Source organism: Amblyomma americanum, chromosome 1, assembly GCF_052857255.1.
Source record: "Amblyomma americanum isolate KBUSLIRL-KWMA chromosome 1, ASM5285725v1, whole genome shotgun sequence".
NCBI classification, from domain to species: domain Eukaryota; kingdom Metazoa; phylum Arthropoda; class Arachnida; order Ixodida; family Ixodidae; genus Amblyomma; species Amblyomma americanum.
Window position 1 is genome coordinate 332,327,849 of NC_135497.1, and position 16,836 is coordinate 332,344,684.

The 16,836-nt window shown below is 50.1% G+C and overlaps 3 pseudogenes; 2 read left to right on the top strand and 1 right to left on the bottom strand.

Annotated features, from left to right (window-relative positions):
- Nucleotides 1-558: 558 nt before the first annotated feature.
- LOC144120928 (uncharacterized) lies at nt 559-1,939 on the top strand (annotated as a pseudogene).
- A 241-nt stretch (nt 1,940-2,180) lies between these two features.
- On the top strand, nt 2,181-3,129 carry LOC144120936 (uncharacterized; annotated as a pseudogene).
- An 11,115-nt stretch (nt 3,130-14,244) lies between these two features.
- LOC144120944 (uncharacterized) lies at nt 14,245-16,045 on the bottom strand (annotated as a pseudogene).
- Nucleotides 16,046-16,836: the final 791 nt, after the last annotated feature.

The following is a 16,836-nucleotide window of genomic DNA, read 5'->3' on the forward strand; positions in this document are numbered from 1 at the left end:
CTCAAGAGTCTCGACCTCACCTCAACCTCAAAAAACATTTGCCGACCTCACTCAACCTCAACCTGATCAATTGAGGTTGAGGTCTCCTGAGACGCCCTCACCTCACTTTTCCTGAAGCCACTGCCGACCTCACTCAACCTCACCTCAGCCTCAAAAATTGCGGTTGAGGTCGGCTGCTCCACGTCAGAAAACAAAAAAAAAAAGCGATTAAGTTTTTCAGTTAAAAACAATTCTGAGAATCCTAGCTGTGAGACCGGAAAGCCAAAATGATGATGGTATCATTTAATAAGGTGTGTAGAGACACTATTGATGTGCACGCAGTAGGAGAAGCATATAATCTGGGATGAACCCTTGGAGAGATGCGTTATTTGACCTAGGTTAGGTTAGCAAAGGAAAAACAAATAGATGCGTTATTTGACCTAGGTGAGGTTAGCAAAGGAAAAATACGTTATTTGGGGGGTAGGGGGATCAGCTGTTCAAACACCAGTGGCCTGGTCAAGTGCAGCTGTTGCTGTCATCGCTACAGCTACCGTGCCTCTCTTGTAATCTGTGTTAGGAATGCTCTTCCCGGGTCATCGCTACCTTGGGCCAGGGAATCCTGCCGAAAACAGGGACGAGGATGTCCGCATTGCCCAGCAGCACGACCTAGCCTACAGCCGGGCCAGCAGACACGAGGACGTATTTTCGGCGGACAAGACCTCTGCGCAGGCATTCTTCAAAGACTTTGCGAGCACCGGTAACTTGCACTCTGCGTTAGGCGCGGTAAGCCTAGGCACAAAAAATCTCTTAGAGGAGCGTATTTAGGGCCGGTCTGTCTATGGAATGTCAAGCGCACGGAAACGTGCTGCTGAAAGAGAAGCAGCGGAGCAAAACCTACATATCCCTAGCAAACAACACCGAATGCCGCGACAGCTATTCGGCATCCCCGCGGACTCCTCCACCGCAGAACTGGAAGGAGAGCAGCAGTCGACGGAGCCAGCAGGCGAAGTGGGAATTGGAAATAAGGATAGTAATGCTACCAAGCTCGTTAGCTCGTTACCCAAATTTTGCTAGTTCCTAGAGACCATGGGGTGGTCACGGTGTTCCATGAGAGTAAAATACTCGCAACGTGGGGCTACGTAATGCTTAAGACGCAGGTAAAGTTCGATTCCGAGAAAACTTTTCCGGGCATTTTAACGAGCACGTCGCGCCTGCCCGTCGATCGCCCCTACCTCTACATGCCGAAAGCGACTTTTTACAAGCTGCCGTTGCACACCAAGGCGCTCAAGAGCTTCGTAAAGATAACTCCCCATGGCCTGCGCACTCCGTGGAGGACGGGTTCTTCGGTGGTGCAGCTCGTAAACTCTGACATGCTCGTTTACGGACAGGCGCGCGTAGGACTAAACGCGCACATGGACACTGGAATGTTCCGCGTAACGCGTGGTGCCAGCGGCAATACCATGAAGGCCACATCCGTTCAGCCGTTCAGCGAGACGGACCACGCGACGCTCGGAGACGGAACAGGGTGACGAGACGACGGACGTTCCTACGAGCATGGGTGCTCAGCGGCACAAGTTTGGCTACGATTTAATTCACATAAAGGACACCAGCCCCACGCCTGACAAAGTTTTCGAACCAGCTTCCTTTCAAAGGCCGCGTGCGTACGCCCATCTTAAACTACGAGCACACGTCTGAAAACGCCTGGCGGTGCCTGGGCCCCAGCTGCGAGGGCGGCCACGAGTTTTACACGCGCAGTGCTCTGCCCCTGAAAGCGGACTGTGCTGGCTTTATTATGAGCAACTTGTCAAACACAGAGTCGTCAAAACAAGATCCAACCATGGACCCGATAATGCGCATCCGCCCTCACGCAATGCCACGCGTAAAGTACTTGGACCCGTTAGAGGACGATTGTGTCCGCCGCGGCCTGCAATGGATCCTGCAGATGCGCTATATTCCTTGACCTCGTTCGAAAACCAAACCGCTCGTCAGTTCGGTCTTCACACGCAAGGCCTCGGAACTTCTTCCATCTCATCCAGTATCTGTCTTGTGAACCCCGAGTACTGTAATATTTCAAGGTGGGAGGGCAAGAGAGGGTAGCGACTGTGGAGCTCAAAGTTTGGGACAATCCCCAGGTGAAGGACACGTCCCCGCAGGAATTTTGGAAGTACTTATCGCACAGCTTCCGGGTACAACTCCATGCAATGACGGCCGCAGAGATGCACCAGGAGATAAAAACGCTGAGCGAGTACGCGCACGAGCGAGTGAGGGCTCAAGAGCACGTCCAAAAAGAAAAGCGGAAGAACCCATCTACGAGTGGCTCCGGCAGAACCAAGTATCGCCACTGAGCAATATTGTGCGCACACCCAAATGGCTGGCCGACCCCGAGATGCGCTTTATCCGGCTGGATAACAAGCACCTGCAGCACGCGATCCAGGTCCTAAACGACGAAATGTGCACCTGGACCACGCTCGGCTTTATCGAAATGTACCGCAATACGTGCCACCTCTTTGACGCACCCAACGGGAACGTGGCGGGAACGGGTACGTGGACGTACCCGAGTCCTCTGAGGCCATGAATGAGCTGCTTGCTTTCCAGTTTGAAGGCGACCACGAGGAGATTCACAACTTTGTAAACAATCTCTATGGCCTGGTCGAGAAGCTCATCCCGAACAAAAAACTGCATGGAAATCGTGTCGCCCTCGAATGCAGACAAGAATTTTTTTTCGATATAGTCTTGTCGTTTTACATTAACCGCGGCACGATCCGTAAATTTAACAGGTTTTCAAACTTGCCCCTGCAAGACACGATGGGCCGCCGCATTCTGGTGTGGAACGAGCCAAACTGCGAATCTACCGCGTTCGACACAGTAAAGAAAACTTTTCGTGGTGACGTGGCCGTTAAGTACTCCCAGGACCAGACCACCTCGCGCACACCGGTCATTGTCCTCTCAAACAACGACCTTTTCCCGCCAAACGACGCCTTCAACCCCCACATGTTCCGGTATCGGTGGAAGCCCTGCCCTGCCCTCAAGCGCTACGAAAAGAAGATCCACCCACTGGCGCTGATTGACCTGTTTGATACTTATGTAACTGACGGCGACTACGTTGCCACTCGTGCCTCGGTGTATCCTCAAGAAAGCTTTTTATCCTGAGTACTTGGTCAATGCTTCGCATTTCACTACTAAATCACCTACGACATTGTGCTTAGGTTAGGTTAACAAAAGAAAAACAAACAGATGCGTTATTTGACCTTGGTTAGGTTAGCAAAGGAAAACAAAGAGATGTGTTATTTTACCTAGGTTAGGTTAGCAAAGGAAAAACAAATAGATGTGTTATTTGAATCTTATTTGAGAGAAATAACGCAGAGGTGTCTCATACGCGATTACGACCAATACGTCGGTGAGTGCTTTACCAGTGCCAATATACGGCAACCTGCTTCGTGTACACGTATATATACTTGTTCGTGTAGAATGCCTCTGGCTTGTCCACGCACGAACTGCAACTGACAAACACAGACCTTCTACACCATCTACCAGAAATTGGGAGGAGGGGGGAGGTATTCACGATACTATTTTTAGACTTGAGAATAGTTAGCGAATGTAACGAAACTGGTCGCCGATGTACTTTACAATGCGACGGCTACGCAGACGCACATCGGTATACTTCGATTTACAAACTTGATTACAAATGATTACAAACTTGCAAAAAAAAAAAATCACACACTTAAAACGGAAGCGAACAAAAGTGAGCCCCATTAAACGTCATATTAGAAGGTTTGAAACAGCGACTCATCAGAACAGCGCCAGCACGTAATCAGTTCTATTCACATATCTTCATTAAAAAAAGAAAAGAAATCAGCTACCACATCACCATACATTAATTATAGTTTTGCATTTTTTCAGCGCATTAACACCACTGTGCTGGTACGTTCGCCCCGTGCTGCGGTATTTCGGCATAATATGTGAATTTCCGAGAAGGAACAAGCAACCGGAGACCAAATAGAGGTGATTCGGAAGGATATAAAAGTGAATTTATTTTTCATCTGCTTGCATTACGGAACGGGAATATACAGAAGTGGTGAGAGGCTCGAAAGGGAAAGACACCGATCAAAAGCTTCGACGGTCGTATACAGGTTTTTCTGGATTCGTGCTTTTTTAATCAAATCAGAAGGTGTCCTTGTTAGGAACCACCTGAATCACATTCTCTCGCCTGTGCCGACTGCTCCAATTTCTGTTAAGTCAGCTTGTAACGTACAGTAGGATCCCCTTTACTCGACTGCAAGGCAAGAGTCGTGATGTCAACGCCGGCAACGAGCATGAACACGAAGCAGTCTTGCTAGGAGCCATCCGCTCTGCGACGAATTTATTGAGTGTTTGTTGGACTGAACTTATTTGTTTGCGGCATCAAACAAAGCTACTGCGGCTCAACGTGAGTTACGTGCTTTGCGCGCTCTTGGGAGTTTGAGCCGACGGGCAGGCAGCTACGGGTGCTACGCCAGAAGGGGAAGGGGGAGGGAGAGTGGCGTGCCGTGACAGCAGCACTCCTTCCAGGAAGATCAGAGGGGTGCGTCCTCCTGTCGGCTCGGGCTGAACGGACATTACGGCGCAGCACCGAAAGCTTAGAGCGGACTGTAGAATCCGGTTGTCCAAACAGGGAAAACCGAACACCAAGCGTCTTTGCATGAACACTGTGGTGATGCGCTCCAACTCCGCTTCGAAGCGGCACTCGGCGGAGTAAGACGCGGAAACTGCAAAAAGTCTGGACCTCAAAATTTCGACCTCACTGAATGACGACCTCACTCAACCTCAAACTCACGCGTGATGTTGAGGTCTGATTTGTTGACCTCTCACAAAATTTCGAGCCGTCGCCGACCTCACCTCAACCTCACCTCACGACGTGAAGTTGAGGTCATTTTGAGATTGAGGTCGACCTCATGAGGTCGAAACATCATGAGGTTGCCCACCTCTGCTCATAATAATCACGTTGGGTGCCATGGAGAAAACCTCTCTCCTCAAGGAGGTTTTGCGAGCCAAGTTATGGACCGAGGAGTAACGCGCTCAGCAGCAGCAACAACCCCGTTTATTACGGGCTAACAAAACAGTGAAATACGCAAGAAAAACGCAGCCCCACCGCAGTTCAAGCAAAGTGCAGCGCTCCCACTAGCACAACACCGCAATAGCGTCCGAGCTCTTTAACGCTATCAACGGAGCGACTGTCGCGGCGGTTACAGCTAAACTATGGAACGCTCCACTAGCCACCATATAAGGACACAGCTGTTGACCCTGCTACATCCACACACGCGGGAAAGAACGAACAAAGATTATTTATTGATTTAATTTGTACCCTCAGGGCCGTAGATGTATTGCTGAGGGGAGTGGGGAGCAAAATTTACAGCAAAAATGTCAGCCGGCTGCTCTGTCAGGAACGCAGTTGAATGTGCGGACGTTCCGATGAAACAACTGCATGCTCCCCCGTTCGCGCTTTGTTTTTCATTAAAAATGAACGTCACTCAATTAGCCCCACCTGCCATCTATTTGCGCTAGAGATGTGACGGGGCTGCCACAGTCGCAGCCACTTAAGCATAGTATTGATGTTAATTATGCTGCCGGTAGACGACAGCGCAGGGCCGGGAACGATGTTGCTCCCGCATCACACGACCCATGCATGACTCGCCGGCGGCTGGGCGCGGTGGAACCACGAAGTGCACGACTGCGCTGCCGCGCTGGTATGCCCCGTACGCTGCTTGCTCGGCCGCATAATCTAGCCGCTGGCGAGATTACGCGCATGCTCGCCGCGCTGCCAGCATAGAGTTTCGTGATATCAACTAGAGGTAAAGCTGGTGGCGCTACACTTCATCCACTCCGAAAAGGCACAGGAATGCCGGGAAGACGAGGTTTCTTACTTGGCTATTGTGGGGCACAAAACGTGGGTTCAGCAGTAAAAATACAACTCCTCTCGGTGCAAACATCGAAGAAGTTTTGTGGAAGTTTTCGTATCAGCCTAATACCGAACTTTCACTTGCGTTAAATTTATTCAAGGGGTGAAAAACGAAATGTCGAAATAACTTAGTTTGCGCACACAGTAGATCATCGCGGCGCCACTACCAATTTCGAGGTAGAATCTACGCTTTCGTCTACCTAAGGCTAGCCATGCCATAACCCGAAACCTCATCCCGGCAATCTCGCGGTGGATGACGGCGCTATATAAGAAACTCGCATAGACGGTGGCACCAGCCTGCTTCCCTCTAGGTAATGAGTGAGTGAGTGAGGAAACGTTTATTGAAGAGGATGGTGGCTGGAGTGCCTGTGGGTGAGCCACGCTGTTCGTTCAAGATGCGGAGTTTCAGTCACGAACCAGTTTAGCACAAGCTTTAGGCGATTCTCCAGGTAGAAAACGGTACTGAAAGCAATCGATGGTTGGCTGACATAAATAGATGGGGAAATTCGAGGAGTAATTACTAATTGAAATCCGGGAGACTGGTGAATTATCGTTGCGATGAGCTGCACTAATCCAGTAGCAAAATAACGACACTCTTTCAAGCAAGGCGAAAGAAATCGATCCGGCATAATGACGAAATTTCCTAAAACTGTTCATACTTTCGTAATTTTCCTGCGCACGCCTAAAGTTTCGCAGTGATTAATGTACTTCATTTTTGTAGTGCAGTGTGGGCCGGCTAGTATTCTTTTTGTACAAAGAGGAACCACACAGGAAGCGCCTTCCCCATTTGCTGTTGTTTTCTTAAATCAACATGCATTGGATTTTTAATGGCGCAGGAACTGCAGCAGGTTCAATAGAGCTGTAAAAGTTTGTGCTGAAATCAAATTAGTTCCCAATATTTTTTTTTCACAGAACTTTTGTGATATTGTAGCGATCCCCATTGGGAGGATGGGGTGCCGCTTTTACAACACAGCGGACCGATAGAATGGCGGGTTGGTCTCTCTGTTTGCTTTCGCACCTGTGCGAGTGATGTTCTGCCACTTACCATTGTTGTTGTATGTAAGCTGAATTCGTAACTTTCATTCTCCGGTCACCGACAAACGCTAGATTGTGTGATGTGACTTTCGCAGCGGAACACGCGCTATGAACTGGGCCGCGCTATCAAGTGGACAGCCTGCCTTGAAAGCGGTCAGACCGAGTTCCTTGCGAAATATCTAATGTGCTTGTGCAGCCGACAGAGAAAACATTTAAGTTCAAAATCACCAACCTCACTAGACCCAGAATGTAGTAGGGCTAGCCGCCGCGATGGGATTGCGGCGGCGTTTTTTCACCTTCAGCACGTGCGCTCCCTGCCGCAAGAGGCGCTCCCGTCGGCGCGGGAGTTGCGCATAAGTACAGCTTCCATATAGTGCCAGTACAGAAACCGAGCTTCGCTGTGCTGCAGCAAGCTGTGTGCGGATTGCCCGAGAATTGTCGTGAGTATGAGCCTGGCATAGATTTCGATGGTTTTATCCAGGATGAGGCTTATCGCATAGTCTTGTTTGACTATATCGTGTCGCATTCATATTGCGCCAAAAAAACATGAGCGACAGTATAATTACAGAGAAAGATCAGCTCAGCACAGTGAACACTCACCTGCACAGATACTTTGGTATTGCGTTCGTTTTCCAGTTCACTCCCTCTATGGCTATAGTCAGAACGAGGCGACTGGCATGGTGCTTTAGAGTCACAACTAGTTGGCAGATTCACTGCAAAAAAAATTCGCGGTAACTGTTTGTTGAAGTCCACAGGCATTCCCCGTCCATAAACTGTTATAATTTAATGCCAATGCGTGCGTGCCAGATAGAAGCCCGAAACGTAGAAAACAATCACTAGGTCGAAACATTTCCCCGGAATTAGTACTATACTTCCCACCTTTAAGACATGTAGAGAAAAACAGAGGGGAAAATAGTTATTTTCTATGCCTAAATAGGCAACGTTTCCAAAGAACTTTGCAACGTTTCAACCTGCATTCACCGGGAAACGAATCTGCGACAATGTGCCTGAACGAGCACTGATATGGAGCCGCAAACTTGCATGCATGATTCTAAGAGATCGAGCGGCCGTGATGAGGCCTCCTACAGCGTCAAAGAGCAGAAAAAAGCATGTACTTTAAAGTTTACGCCGTAAACAGAAAAACACCCGGATAGGAGTAAATGGCTCGTCGCGTAGCGCAATCCCGTAAAGGTGGTTAGATACTCCTCTGAACAGGGGAATCTGCTCTACTCCTCTGTTTGACGAGGTATTTTCGGAGTGCTAGAAGGAATAAAGTGTCACCGCTCTCTAGGCAAGAGTTTATTTTGGATCAAAGGTTCCGCTCAGAAAAGAGTTCGCATGGCTAATAATAGAAATATTATATACACCTTTGCAGCTCACTTTATAGTACATTTCAGGAGTATGCGCCTGTTCGTTTTAAGCAATTTTTTCAAGAAGTTTTTGGAGCAATTTCTCTTACTATACGGGGGCATTTATGATGCCCAGGCGAGTATATTTCACTTCATGAGGAAGCTCATTTTAAAAGCAGTACTCCTATGGAAGACTCATTTTAGAGCTTCGTGTTCCAGAAAAATGAGTCAATGAAATTACAGTGACTGATTTCAAACAATATTTTTATTGGGGACAAAACACTCGTGCCAAGTGTCCTGCAGATTTCTTTCGATGCTTACAGAAAACCAACGCACTGGCCGCTGTAGAAAATAAGAGTGCCTTGATCCACGCTCTCTTTCGGTATTCAATTTAGCTACCCAAAGTAATGAATATAGACATGTCACACTTGCAAGCAAGGAGAGTACCTTGACATCCATTGTTGTAAAAAAATACAGGCATGTCATGTTATCGCTGGTCGAGAGGCACAACGTCAAAGGAGGCTGCTTCTAAAGGAAATATTAAAAAAAGGGCATGAATGAAATTACACATTTGAGCTTGAAGTATGAGGCGCTTCAAGTGTAGTTTAATTAAAGTTCACGCTAGCAATTCAGAGTACACTTTTAAAATAGACAGGTACTGTTGAAGTTTAGACGTTTTTCACTGCACAAGATTAGTTAGCAGTGCACAGTAGCTAATCTACTAGCTAGTACATATCTGTACCCTGTCGGATGCCAGCGGCTGAATGCGGTTTTCTGGGTATCACAGGTTGCAGAGAGGTGATTTCGCTGCCATTAAGGGAATATGGCGAATGGAAAGCAGCGTCGATTTGGAACCTTTTCCCCATATAGCATAAAACTGAAAAAATAAAATGGTCGTACTGAGACACTTGCGCATTCGCACAGCCTTTGGTTGCTTTCCTGCACTGAGAGGGGCAATGTGATATAATTCTTTTTTTCACTTGTCAGAAGGTTCCTCACGCGTTCCAGGCATCACATAAAAAGCAAATTATTAAGAATCAGAGTATGCAAACAAAAGACAGAGCTTTGCACATAGCTTGCATGCAATTTTCTTGCTGGGAGAACCCGCAGCCACGCGTTTTGTGGGCGTCGCCATTATGCGTACAGGTCAAAGGCAGGGCAAGGGCGACTAACATAGCAGGGGGAGCGAAGCTTTATTGTAATTTCTTTGGCATTGTTAGGAATCTACCACTTGACCCCCCCCCTCCCACCTGTCTTCTGTTCTGCTTATTGTGTGGGATTTAGTTACGAACCTGTGCCGAAGTGTTAATTAGGTGGCAATTCGCCCACATATCGCGGGTTCGGGCCAGAGCGAGCTGAGGGTACTGCCAGCGTTTGCAGCGCGCCTGTGCTCTCGCTCCGAAGGAAGGAAGGCGCAGTTATTATAGAGCACAAGTGTTTATTACACAGGAAGCTGCATTTACACAACACTGCACTGATCCGCAGACCTCAGCACAACCCGTAGCCCAGCCGCAGCACCCGAAAGCGGGACCGCGGAACCGCGCGCGCAAAGCAAAGACTACATAAGTGCGTGACGGCACAGCAAAGGGCGATAGCATGCCGCACGGCCAACCAGAGGGGGTAAATCGCGCGCGACAGAACACGAGGGAGGATGGGGAATGCGCGGACCACATCTTGACGACGCAGGTCTCACGTCGATGGTCCATCGCGCGTCGTCACCGGCAATGGCCGGCGATGACGGAGAACAAGCCAGATCAGGCCCTCCCGAATCCAGAGCGCGTGAGCGCCGCACAGGCGGATGACGGGACTCCGGAGGCTCGGGCCTGGACTCAATCGTACATACTAGGTGCGCAAGGTTACACCACCCGCGTTCTTGGTCCCCCGGCAAAGGCCGGGGCACCCGGGAGGCGAAATCTACGCACCTTTCTGCTGCCCGAGTCGGTGGCGATCTCCCCGTTGATGTGATCGGAAGCCCCGACAGCGGGAACAGACGAGCCCGGCAGGCGCCATCGAACTATGTTTGACCAAAGGTGCTGTCGTCCTCAGAAGAGGATTAGGAACGGCTCCTGGCGACGGTGAGCTGTGACGAAAGGCCTCTCATCCCTTCGTCCGGAGTATGGAATGCGGCATTGCTCCCGAACTGCGGCCTCACGTGGACCGACAGAAAGACGCGAACAAAGGCGCCGGACCCGCCTCGCTCGCTTGCACCTGCGCGGCCAGAAAAAGCCGGGGCGGACACGGCTGATTCATCTTACCCTCTGGAATCCCGGGGCCGTCAGGACGCTTCTTTCCCACGGAAGGGATCACCGCCTGCAAAGTCAACGACCTTATGCACCTGGTCAACCCGTCGGAAACAGCATTCCAGGACCTCAAGGCGCCAGGATTCCTTATCGCCTGTGCACCTGTTTGTGAGGGCGGAGTGGTCACGGGGTTAGGGAAGAGACTATGAAGAGTGTGTCTGCCCATTGGACGCTTGATCCGCCACCGGTTTCCCTAGCTAGGTGCCTAGGGAATATCCACTGTATTTAAGCCGCGATTTGGATGGTTTCACGGCACTTCAGCCCTGACTTTTGGTCTCCCTGCTTCTGTTGTAAATATGTAAATAAACCTTAAAGTTTACCAACCCTCCTGAAGGCTTCCCTCCGTCGTCTGCAGAGTTCATCGTCATGCGGTGAAGACCTCGGTCCCGATACCCAAGCATATCACCGTTCATTTCCCGCTGTCACTGGGAGTGACCCAATGGGGACACGAAGTCGAAGCGGGAAGAACAGAATGGAGGGTGATCTACAGCAGTTCTTCAAAAGAGCTTCCCTCGGAAAGGACGACAACCATCGCGGCTGCCTGCATTCAGCTCGCGGACACCCCGCGGGCGTTCTCTCTAACAAGCAAAACGGCAGCAGGGAGCGCGCACTCCGATCGCTCAAGAAGCCCAATCCCCATACATTCGTGGCCAGAATAAAAAAGAAAATATTTGACACGCACACGCACACGCACACGCACACGCAAACACACACACACACACACACACACACACACACACACACACACACACACACACACACACACACACACACACACACACACACACACACACACACACACACACACACACACACACACACACACACACACACACACACACACACACACACACACACACGCACACACACACACGCACACACGCACACGCACACACGCACACACACACGCACGCACGCACGCACGCACACACACACGCACGCGCACACACACTGCCTCCACGAGTTTCAGATAAATGGCAGGTGTTTGGAAACTGGAAGCGAAGAGGAAACTTCTTTTCAAATTTTTCAAATGTGCAGGGCTTACAAGATAGCTCATGCAGTAGAACTAGACGCCTTGTGAATAAACAAGCGTTTTAGACCTACTTTCTCTCCATTGCCCACACCCCTGGAGGGCTCGTCCACATGGCTCAGGCTGGAAGGTACGCCTCTGTCGTTTCGGGTGGCGGTATCGGCCATTTTTTACTCCATTCTTACAAGTTGTTCCTGAAATTTTCCATTTTCTGCATTTTCTACCTGTAGCTCTCTTTCTAGGGCCTCCACATGTGACGCTTGTCCGGCCTTTTCTTCGTCAACACTGTTCAGGCGCGCACTTAATACGCAACATCTTCACATTAAATCCGTGTCTCCCGCCTCATCTAACGATTCGAACACCGTTTCCTCTAGGTTCATGAACCACTCAAAGTCGTTACGCCTGACCTACCTTTGCTTGACTATCTTAGAACCACTTCATTCCTACTACAAAATGGTCAGAATGTGCCCAGGCTCAAACATCGTGTGCAGACACGTGTTTAGATAAATTATGTTTAGTGCAAAGGCTGGTCACCCGGAAAAGGAATAAGTTGGTATTCGTTCACAAAATTATTTATTTAATTGAACGACACAGGAACAAGAGCGGAAATTCTTAGCTGCTGGTTCAGGTAACCTGGCCCATAGAATAATAAACTGTATTCTGCTCCCTAGTCTGAACCTGACCGAACTAGCCTACACCTAAATACACCTAAGAACTCCTTTCGCGCGAAGGCCCAAGCGACGTCGGCAGTCGACAAGTGGCGCCGTCTCTTGCCCCTGTCGTTTGCCTCCTCGCTTTGCTCTGCCTTCCCAAAACATTTCGCCCGTCGACCGGAAGCCACCCCCACGATTAATTAGTCAAACCACCTCTGGTCGATCCCAATTCGTCACACTGCTTCTCCCCAGTGCTCTCTCTGCTCCTCTGCAAGCGTGGCAGCTTATGGCAATTTCCATTGATCGACTTGGAGCGTGGTGTTCAATCCGCGCCACAGCAACCGGATCTTACACATGACGACCCAACCTGATCTACCAATGAAATACTAGTATCCTCCGGCAAGGTGATTGATGGAAGCTCTCATGCGCAACCAGTCCCGGAAATTGAGACTGGCATCTGGTCGTCCATTTTTGCTTGGTGATAACCAGCATATATATGACCAGTGATGATGACAGAGTTGACAAATTTCTGTCGCACATTGCTCTGCGCATCTACGGATGCGCACTGCCAGTTCGCGGGTTTCCGGAACTCCGGTAATGGCGACACAGTGCATGGTATGCTAAAGGTGTCTAATAAGGGCGAGAAGCGCAAATCTTCGATCCGAGAACGCCACCAGAAATTTATACAAACGCCCAGGGTCATTTGGTTATGTCTTAAACAGCGCTAAAGACAAGCTAACGTGTCTTGACCATTCTAGAAGCAACAGCACCACACCCCGGTGTTTCTGATGAATCCGCTTCTTGGCGGATAAAGAGAGAATGCTCCTCTGCAGAGCGAGTTGCTCTGAAACTATCAGTGGAGCTCGCGAACCCGATCGAAATTACCCAGGGGCCATATTCTATAAGCTGCCCATTTTCTGTTTTATATTTCACGTCGATTTGGTGCTCCGCCATTGGTCACTCAGATATACCCGCGGCTTTCAAGCGTCTGCGGCAAGCGACCCGGCCATTGCGTGGGTGGCGACTGGACCTCACCATTGGCTGCATGTCGCAGCTAATGGCAGCCAATGGTCCTGTTCGGTCGCCTGCTGTTGGCAGAGCATTGAGATGCGCCTCACCATTGGCTGCATACAGCAGTCGGTGGCAGCCAACGGTGAGGTCCGGTCGCCATTCACCCAATGGCCGGGTGGCTAGCCACAGACGCTTGAAAGCTGGTATATCTTATTTAGCAATGACAGGGGACCAAATCGATACAAAATGGACAATGGAATATGGACGGCTTATAGAAGACGGCCCCGAGTCGACCAATGGAGTTCGCATTCGCCGCCGCGAAGCAAGAAAAGCTGCTTCTGATCAATCACTGAAACGCACTATTAGTCCTCACCGGTGCCACTGGACCGCCGGCGCAAAGAAAATATTCCTTTCGTCGTGGCTGTGAGGTCGACCCACAAATTAAAAAATTGGCCGTGGTTTAGCTCTGGTTAAACCTGGAGTGGCGCGATAGCTACAGCTGGCCGAGTGGAACTTGTTCACATGACCAACCACGTGATGAACCACGTGATTAGCCGCGCCGCCGGCAGCTGCTCCGCACCACGTGGGCAACCACGCGACAGCGTGGCGGCGCAGTCACAGAGTGGCGACGCCGCCACAGGGTGGTAGCGCCGCCACCGCCACGGTGCTGCCACGCCGAAGGCTCCGAATGCTACCGTAATGTAGCTATCGCTACAAAAAAGAGGTCAATCTGTTTGTCGGCAAGGGAAGGCGAACAACAAATGGAGTGCCACGGCTACAGGGGAACCAGCAAGGCGAGCGCCCTGCAGAGCGAGGTGCGTGTCGATCGAGCTGGGTACATATCAGACAAGCCCGAGTTGGGCAGTTAAGCAACCTTAGGGATTGATGATACAATCATGTGAAGGGGGAGGGACAAAGAGGAAGCAAGATGACGATGGGTCCTCGGGCCGATCTAGATTTCCGGCACTTTTGTGTTTGGGCGACCCCTCGAGACCATCCGAAGCCGTGGCTCCTGCTGAGAGCTGCGCAGGACAGCCTCCCGTCCTCCTGAGTTCTGGCCCTTGCCACGGGGGCATGAGTTTGTTCGAAAAATCAGAAAGGTGTCACTAAATTCAGGTTTGGTGCTAGGACACAAATGGCAGTGAGGAGAGGTTTCACCGTGAGTTGTAATGGAGAGAAGGAAAGGGTCGTGACTGTGGCCGTTTGAAGTCTGCGCCACAAAACCTGGTCGCTTTTGGGAAGAGATTTATGCGGTGGAGGGTAGGTTAGGCGGGAATATCTATTAAACAGGATGATGTCTCGCTAGTTGAGAAATCGATCACTGGACAGCGAGACGAAGGAAGGTCGCTTTCGGCCCGGTTGACGAGTCCTCGGGCTTGTGTGTGAGCGGCCACGTTGCCTGGGGGTTCGCTGTGTGCAGGGACCCAGAGGAGGGTGATGAGGCTATTAGGTGAGGGGATGATTCTAGGATTTTAGCCGCCGGGGAGTGGATTTTGCGATTGGCATAATTACTAATTGTTGTTTTGGAAGCTGTAAAACTATAGTTAGCGGAGGATTGTGGGATTGCTGAGGCAAATGCTACCTCTTCGGCTTCCAGGGAATCTGCAAAATTTGGAATGGACGCACTCACAATCGGGTTTTGGAATCCGTTTACGGCGACGAATGTGAAAACTGCTTGGTTTGAACATTCGGCCGCGTCCAGGTGAACTGCCGGAGTATGAGGATAGTGCTTGTGCTGAGGCGCTTCCCGTCTCTCTCGGTCATTGTCCAGGTGGGTGTTTTTAGGAAGTGGCGGGTTGTAGAAATCATTACTGACAGCAGTGGGAGGAGTTTGTGTCGCCGTGGTATGGCCGGGGAGGTTGATTCCGAGCCGGCGCAGGACTGTTTGGCCTGTTTCGGTATGTGAGAGCCTGTGGTATTGACCTAAGATTTGCGCTTCTATCAGCCATCCCGGGGTGTTGTGCAGCCCCAGTTGAAAGAGTTCCTGCATGGGCGTTGATTTAGGAAGAAGGAGAGCAGTTGTGTAGGCTGTACGGATGAGTCTATGGAGATAATTGCTCGTTCTCCGTGGGTGTGAGGTAGAGGTAGCAGATGGAGTAGGTGATTCTGCAGAGGCAAAAGGCCTGAATGAGGTGACGTGTGTCTGCTTCTCTCATGCCGGGATGGCGATTGGAAATATGCTTAATTTGTGAAGATGTATTGCCGATTGCAGTACGGTTTCATTTTGAGGTCTAAGCGCTGGAGCCGTTGTCAGAAATATTGAGACCCAGAATTTTGATTTTTTTTGGAATCAGAATTATTGAACTTACAATTTCGTCGAGTCGTTAGCTTCTAGTTAAGGTAACAAGAAAAGCTTTAACAATGTGCGACTTTTTTGTCCCGGAGGAATTCTGTGAGGTGGTCCTGAATGTGGGCGCAGCTTGACTGCAGATCTAATCTGTATCCGAGTGGAGTTCACTTTTTGCAAGAATTAGAAAAAATTCATAACCAAATAGTCGTTATCCTTCTTCAGGTTTAGATTCAGCGTTTACAGATGACACAATTGATTAAAGTAGGCGTTTTCACGAGGTTTTTTAGTCTTTACTTATTGTGCTCATTTTTCTGGTAGCAATAATCAAGTGTTGCTGATATGGTAAAGAAAAAGCCAGTTACATATAGGGACTGTGGCTGTGCCCATGTCACGTTGCATCGAACGCAACCCGCGTTCCATTAAATGCCCACCCGAACGCATCAAAAGCGCACCAGTGTTTCATTGAGCGACGCCAGCGTTGCAATACGGCAGCGGCGACCGAGCTCATTGGTGACGTCACCGCCCGGCAGGATATATATGAGGGGATCGCTGGCGATAAGCGGGGTCTTCTTCGGTTTAGGCTGGGACGACTGTCCGTTGTGTGCGTTCCTCAGTGCGCCTGCCCCTACACGGGATCGCTAACGCGAAGTTTCTGACGTGGTGTGAGGAAAGTAATCTCACGCCGTTCATCAATGTGGATAACGCTGCAAGTGCGTGCGGCAACCTAGACATGCCATGTGGTGAATCAAATCCCTCTTCCTCCGGAATGTAGGTCGTCCAGCCGCCATCAAACTTCGACTCAGAGAGGATGTGAGAATGGCGCGCATATATGGTCGTCAGAGTTCGGCGACCATCGGTCTGCGTCGGGATTGACCGAGCTCGGGACGGCATCAGCCCAGCTGGGCTACCTTACTCAAATGCGCAGTAGACGCAAAAGACCAGAAACAAGGAAAGGTTAAAGAACTGAAAGGAAAAAGAAACGGCCGCTGAATACTTAGTTGCAAAGCCGCGTCACACTAGGCCAGGGACGTTGCAGAGCGTCAGAATCGCCGGCTGTCGTTGCTGACGTACAGTCGGCACACCGTCAACTTCGGCCCGTTCACTAACGCGCGGCCACTCAATTAAGGCAGTAGCAGAGAGAATATTAATTGTTTCCTCCCGCCGCCGGTCACAGGACGGATCCTTTGCGTAAGCGCTTCGGAGCTCACCATGCCTGTTTTATTATATAGTTTTTATTTTTTAGTTCTAATGATA